Below are 6923 nucleotides of genomic sequence, written 5' to 3'. Positions count from 1 at the left end.
CACTGCAAACGGCGGTGGCGGAGTCGACCTTGGAGCCGCGGACTTCGATCCTGCGGCGTCTGGACGGGTGAGTAGTTCGAACTAGGGTACTTCGAATTCAGCTACGCTATTCATGTAGCTGAATTTGTGTACCCTAGTTCGACCCCCCTTCTTAGTGTAGACCAGGCCTTAGAAGCACCCAGTGACCAGGGTTCATTTAACCAGGTTACTGGGTGGGGGCTTAAGCAGATTGTGTGTTGTATTGTTGAAGAGGAGCCCCAAGCACCCAAACAGGGAATTGTAATTTCAGGCTTCAGAGTAAGAGCCAGAGGTGCTGCCAGCTGAGCTAGCCAGGCTGCCTAAACGTATTAACCCCTTTCACCCCAAGAGCAAACACTGGGTACTTCTGTGCTTCTCAGCAGCTGGGAAAAAGCCTCTTGGGGAAAATATCTCCTGCCCCACCGCCAAAAGGAGCCCATTGAGTGGGAACGGTCAGAGGCCCCACCTGCTTTCCAACCACCTTGTGATGCTGGCCGGCCGCAGAACGAATGCTGGTCTGTGGGTGACCTTCAGTGGGGGGTTGGCATGGCAGGGAGCAGGCTGGCTGGGTGTCTCTGTGGCTGTCTGCTGGCCACGCATAGGCATGGTTCTCCCCTCCTCTTGCCCTGCCCTTGGTTGCTCTGTGGCTTTTAAGCCTTCCCTTGGAGCTGTCAGCACCATCTGCCTCTGCTCCAGGTGCCCAGGGGAGAGGTGCTGGGCTCCAGCCTGGGACTCTGCCTCCCTCCTGCCTAGCCCTGACTATGAAGCCTGGCCCTGGCACTCCTTCCTTTAAATGCCATGTGGGCAAGAGGAAGAGTGTGGCAGCTGCAGGGACCAAAGTTGTGGACATCAGGTGAAGCAGCGAGAAACAACCATTCAGTCAACCCGCAGGAATCTCTAGCCAGACTGTTAAGTTCTAGGACCCCAACCTATAGCCGCCAGCCCATTGAACCAGCCAGACACGAGACCTATCTCCAGTGGGCATCAGTCACCCAGCGTGAGGGAAAAAACTCACTCTAGTTCACCCTGAGAGAGGGTAGCCAAACACATTGAGCTCCAGGGCTTTGCAGCAAACTAACCTATCTCCAGGAGGTCCCACTGAGATTTGAACTCAGATTCCAGGATTCAAAGTCCTGAGTGCTGCCCATTACACCATGGGACCTGCTGCTTTTTCATTTTCTCGACCTCTGTGACTCTTATTGCTTCCCACCAGCAGCTTCATCTCCCAGGACTCTCTCTCTTCCTCCATCCACTGTGGTCCTGCTCCATCGGATCCACGGGTCCTGCCCTGAGTCCCCGCATCCACCTGCTTTGTCTCCATTCCCTGCAGGCCACAAAAATGTCAGGGGAGGCCGCCCCTCCCTTCACTCGGTGCTCCCGCTCAAATCGGACAGCTGCAGCCTCATCTCCTGGATCTCGGGCAGCTGTTGCTTGATCCGGTCGTACAGTCACACGCTGACTGGCTCCCCAGCCTGGATGCTCTTGTGGAAATTTCACAGATGATGCTGCAGGACTTGGCACCATTGGTTTCTTTAATGTTGCCGTGTTTCCCTGACTGCTGGAACAAAGCCGATAATTCCTCCCTCACTGACTCCCACCAATCCCCCTGGTTGCCATAGGACCCTCTGATGCTTTAACGTTCTCCCAACACTGCCAGGCCTCACCCCCCTCCCGTGCGTCAGGGAATTGCTCAGATTGAGCACACGGTGAGAGCTGCGTTATCTGAACTGTCCATTGGTACCACCCTGCACTGGGCTGTCGACGTGCTCTCCTTCACGTAAATCTGGTCAGTGCGACTCCTGGTCTGTCCCCGCAGAAAGGTGTATCCCCTCTGCGGCTGGTGTGAGCTCGGGTCAGAGGAATAGGAGGCTACTGCCCAGCCGCCACTGGTTCCACTGTGGAGAAACACATCATCTAAGCAAACCTCGCTACAGACCTGTGCCAGGTAGTGCTCATCATCATCACCTGCCGCCCCACCCTGTTGTCCTGGCTTCCCCCACTGGGCGTCATTTCGGGAGGGAAGTGGGGCTTCTGCCTCCCCTCCCCGATTTTCACACCGCAGAAGAGTGCGAACAGGAAAACGAACGGCTGCTCCACACCCCCACCGGAGGAACCCGACGCCCTTAGCTGCTCCCCCTGCTCCCCCCCAGCTATGCTACTGAGTGGAAGCGTCCTGTGCCCATAACACAGAGGTTGATTAATCAAAACCCTCTTCTGCCAGCACCGGGCCTCCTGCTTCTTACACGGGGCCTGCAAGCGAGGGGGCGGCTGGCACAGCACCAAGAGTCTAACCTGTGTGTCAGGAGGTGGCTGACGCCCGCAGCCTGCTGGGGAGCTCCCAGAAGTTATTAAGGGACAGAGGCTCCTCAATGCCCTTAATGACAAGGGTTTGGGGGTCACCGAGGCCAGTAAGGGGGTCACTATGTCAGTCTTATAACCCTGGGTGTCAGGTCACTGTGCAGCTTTGATCTAGAGCTCGGATCCCAACAACCAACCAGCAGCCCACAGCCTCCCCCTGGGTCTGCCCCACCTGGTTCCTCCTTACAGGCCGACCTTACCCCACTTCCAGCCCCGGATTCACCCCCTAATCATCCTACTGCCACTCAGAGCCACAGCCGTGGAGGTGCTGAAGGAGGGAGGGGTGACTCTAGGGTGGGGTTCTTCTCTAAAGATGGCTGGCAGAAAGGTGGTGCTCAGCTCTGTCAGCCACCTGTCCAGGTGCCTCGCTGCCAGGGGACGCAGACATTTCTGTAAGGCCATTAAATGGGGTATTTGGCTTCTGAAGGAATGTGCAATTAAGAGAGGCAATTTCCATCCTTCTTTCTATTGCTCTTCAGGGCCCCAGTGGCCTAATGGATAAGGCATTGGCTTCCTAAGCCAGAAATTGTGGGTTCAAGTCCCATCTGGGGTGAAAAACTCCTTTCTTATTGCAACGAAGCCTTGGTGTTATTTTCACCAAGGACACTGGGAGACATTTGAACCCAAAGTACTGGATCTTGGGAACAATCCCCCAGAAATGGCATCTTCCACTTGATAAATGCTTTCTAGACCCATCAGTAGCAAACACTTAATACTAGTGTTTGTCTGAGAATAGAAGGAAGGGGAGTGTTTACTCCAACACCTCAGTGAGTGAAACAGTCAGAAAGAGCAAGGCCGTCCTGAAAGAGAATGGATCTGTCTGGAGACAAAGCAGAACCTGAGAATGAGCAACAGTGTGAAAAGAAGAACTTCAAATGTGTGTTAGGTGTTAGTTAGGTTGGTCTGACAAATTTCAAGAAAATACCAATGCTCGTAGACTGATGCGGACACTGGCTGCTTCTGATCTTTTACTGAGAGTTCATTGGGAAATATTTTCCTTAACTATGTTATGGAATATTGGGTGGGCTATGAAGGCACCATTCCTCCTGCTTTCGCCCTTCGAGACAACACGGCTACATGGCATGCGGCCAGTGCTCACCTTCCAGTCAACTGCTAGAGAAGACAACACAGACAGGGATGGCAGCAGGGCAGACTGGAGCTCCACGGAGATGGTGGGACCAGGTCTCATCAATGGGGAGGTGGCCACCCCACCATGCACAAGGCTGAGCCAGCAAGTGTGGCGTGTGCTCCATGGTGCCCCTACTCCCTGCACGTGGTGGTGGAGGGCAGTTACTGAGTTCGGTTGGTCTGGCAAATTTAGGGCTTGGCTACACTTGCAGAGGTAGAGCGCTGGGAGTTAAACCACAGCAGGGAAACCGCTGCCGTGTGTTCACACTGACAGCTGCAAGCGCACTGGAGTGGCCACATTAGCAGCTCTGGCAATGTCACAGAGAGCAGTGCACTGTGGTAGCTATCCCAGTGTGCAGGTGGCTGCAACGTGCTTTTCAAATGGGGGGCGGGGGTGGAGTGTGACAGGGAGTGTGTTGTGTGTACGTGGGGGGGGAGACAGTGTGTTTGGGGGGCTGAGAGTGTGTCAGCATGCTGTCTTGTGTGTTCAGACAGCAGCAGACCCCGCCTCCCCTCATACACACTCACAGCAGCAGCATTCCACACTAATGGTTGCTTTGTCCCGGAGCAGATAAGCAGCCGGCTGTCAGAAACGGAGCTTTGAAAGGGGATATCCGCATGCCTGCAGCCAATTTCAAAACAATGACCAGAGTGGGCTCTTGGCTTCAGGGGATTATGGGACATTTCCTGATGCCAAACATAGTGCAGTGATGCAACACGTCATCCACACTGATGCCCGGGCATTTCAGCAGGGCTCAGCGAGCTTTATACTTCTCATGGAGGTGGATTACCAGGAGAGCCCCAGCTGCAGAGCCCAGGCGCTCCATGTGCCTTGCAAGTGTGGACACCTCAGGAGTTAAGGCTGCTTTAATGCGCTCAAACTTGCAAGTGTTGCCAAGCCCTTAGAACAGGGACAGGGGCACATTTGGAAGAGGGAAACTGCTCCACACGCTAGCCCGGGCAGCCGCCCATTTTCTTTGGCAAGTCAGGAAGGGCAAAGGCGAGACTGGAAGCACCTGGGGCTCATGCCCCAGCCTTTGTGATACCCACCCCCCAACTCCTTCCCGGGGCTCTAGCTGAAGCCAGAGCATTGGCCTGAGCGGCCAAGAAGAGGTTCCAGCCCTGAAGGGAGCAGCACTTGCGGCACAAAGTGAGCACAACCAGGAGGGGACTCAAATCCTGAATCAGCCGATCCACAGGGAGATGCCTTATCCTTTAGGCCACATGATGAGGGGGTCTAAGCTCTTCTTTGGAAAAGATGACACTGTGTTTCTCAGGTCCTCTACTGAGCGGGGCTGAGACTCTCGGGGCACAGGAAGTCGAGTTCCCAGCGAGACGTGAGACTTAATTCTCTGGAGCTAGGTGCAGGGCTTTGGCAGGGAGGCTCAGGCATGGGGGACTGGGGTGCAGCGGACGGACCAGCTGTCTAGGTGTGGAGATTTAGTCGCACTGAGGCACAGGAGGGAGGACGAGGAGGAATCCTGCTGACAGGCAGTGGCTGTGCAGAAAAAGAGGAGGGGTTGCTGGGAGGTTTTTTTGCCTCTATTTACTTGCCTGCTGGCTCCTGTGGTAAAAGGAGGAGACCCGGCCAGCAAGTCTGGTTAGCTCAGTTGGTTAAAGCATCAGGCTCTTAATCTGGGAGCCCAGGGGTCAAGCCGCTCCTCTCTAAGCGCTCAGCTTTTAAGTTGCCTTGTGTGCCAGGAGCCAAATGATTCCTGGTGGTATCCAGAGCCACACATGGATTCCCAGAAGCCGTAGCAATTTCCTGGAAAGGCCCCTTTCTCCTGCTGAGTCCTTAGGAAGCAGGATAGAAGCCCCCATCTGCAGGAGCAGGCCCAGAAAGCGCAGTCTCTGGCTGGCAGGAAGCGCTGTGGGGCCAGGTGCTGAGAAAGCCGAGGGGAGAAGAGAGCGGGAGCAGTTGCAGAGAAGCTGTGAGTGCAGAGTGCAAACCTGCCAGCTGAGGGTCACAGGTGTCTAGAGACTGTGACACCATCTGGTCCCCTGATGTAAAGTTCAGCTGTCAGAACACTGACTAGTGCAAGCTGAGCTCAGATCTCAGGGGGACTCTGGGACCTGTTGCTTCAAAGTTGGAGTTTCAAGGCTTTGTCTTGCTCTTTCAAATGATGCGGGAGCCAGTCTTTTGCCTGCTGGCTGTTGTGACTTGCGCACCAGAGGGGACACCGGATCCAGCATTTCATTTACATAAGCCACATTACTGAATCCAGATCCCATCTTAAGACTCCTGAATTTAACCCTGTAGGTTTCAGGTGTCATCTGAAACTGTTTTAAAACTAGTTCCTTACATTTACCATAGTTTGTAGCATCATCAATAGGCATCTCATTCAATATGTCCATAGCTCTTCCAGTCAATTTGGCACCAATGTGACCATTTTTTGATCACCAGGGATTTCACAGAGGTGCAGAGTCTCTCAAAGGTGATGAAATATTCAGCAATATCACTGGATTCATCATACTGTGGACATAGTCACGCCCATTTGTGGATTTTTGGGGAAGTGGAGCCAGCTGCTGGAGGGTTTTGTCTCTTCCACTCCATAACAGCCAATCCATGCTTCTGGGCCTCAATTTGGGCCTCTATTTTTCTGTCTCTTAACTCCAGGGCTCTTGTGTGAGCAGCTCCCTCCCTGGCTGCCTCTGCTTCCATAGCCCTTCTGTGCACAGGTGCCTCTGCTTCTTTGAGCTTCAGTTGAAACTCCCGGTCCTTTGCCTTCTCTTCTGCTTCCAGTCTAGCCAGCTCTAGTTAAGTAGCTGCCTCACTGGTGGTCATTTTCCTGCTTTCTTGTGCTGAAACACCCCCCCTCTGCATTTCACTGAAACTGGGATGCACTCAGCTCAGGGGCTTCTTAGTTACAGAGACTTTCCCAGCGCCCAGTGTTCAGCCTTTCTGGGCAGCAACTTGCAACCTGTGCAGTTCTAGCTTCTTCTGCTCTTCACTCTTCATTATTTTGCTTATTTTTCTTTCCCTATTTCCCTTACCCGAAATAAGCAAACAGAAAATCATAAACCAGTAACCACTTTGTCTGTTCTCCAGCCACCACACCCTGCTCACTACCAGTCTCTCAAAGCAATCAGCTGTGAGTCTGGAGGTCAGGACTGGGATAGCAAGGGCTGCGGGTCAGGAGTGAGGGGCACCATCAGAGCTGGAGGGAGACCAGGGGGCTGCGGGTCCGGAGTGATGAGTACCGGTAGGGCTGGGGGAAGCCGAGGGGCTGCAGGTCGGGAGTGAGGGGCACCAGCAGCGCAGTGACTGGGGAGCTCAGCGGGGATCGCAGGGGGCTGCGGGTCAGGAGTGAGGGGCACCAGCCACGCAGTGACTGGGGAGCTCAGCGGGGAGCCCAGGGGGCTGCGGGTCGGGAGTGAGGGGCACCGGTAGGGCTGGGGGGAACCCAGGGGGCTGCGGG

The 6923-nt window shown here is 54.6% G+C and overlaps 2 non-coding genes across 2 annotated transcripts; one reads left to right on the top strand and one right to left on the bottom strand.

Annotated features, from left to right (window-relative positions):
* Window positions 1-1108: 1108 nt before the first annotated feature.
* TRNAQ-UUG lies at window positions 1109-1180 on the bottom strand. The gene has a single exon. It is a non-coding gene; the product is annotated as a tRNA-Gln (tRNA).
* A 1676-nt stretch (window positions 1181-2856) lies between these two features.
* Window positions 2857-2929, top strand: TRNAR-CCU. Its single transcript has one exon. It is a non-coding gene; the product is annotated as a tRNA-Arg (tRNA).
* The last annotated feature ends 3994 nt before the right edge of the window (window positions 2930-6923 follow it).

The sequence above is a fragment of the Mauremys mutica genome, unplaced genomic scaffold (assembly GCF_020497125.1).
Source record: "Mauremys mutica isolate MM-2020 ecotype Southern unplaced genomic scaffold, ASM2049712v1 Super-Scaffold_100127, whole genome shotgun sequence".
Taxonomy (NCBI): Eukaryota; Metazoa; Chordata; order Testudines; family Geoemydidae; genus Mauremys; species Mauremys mutica.
The sequence above is the reverse complement of the archived record's forward strand: the minus strand, read 5'-3'. Positions and strand labels throughout refer to the sequence as shown.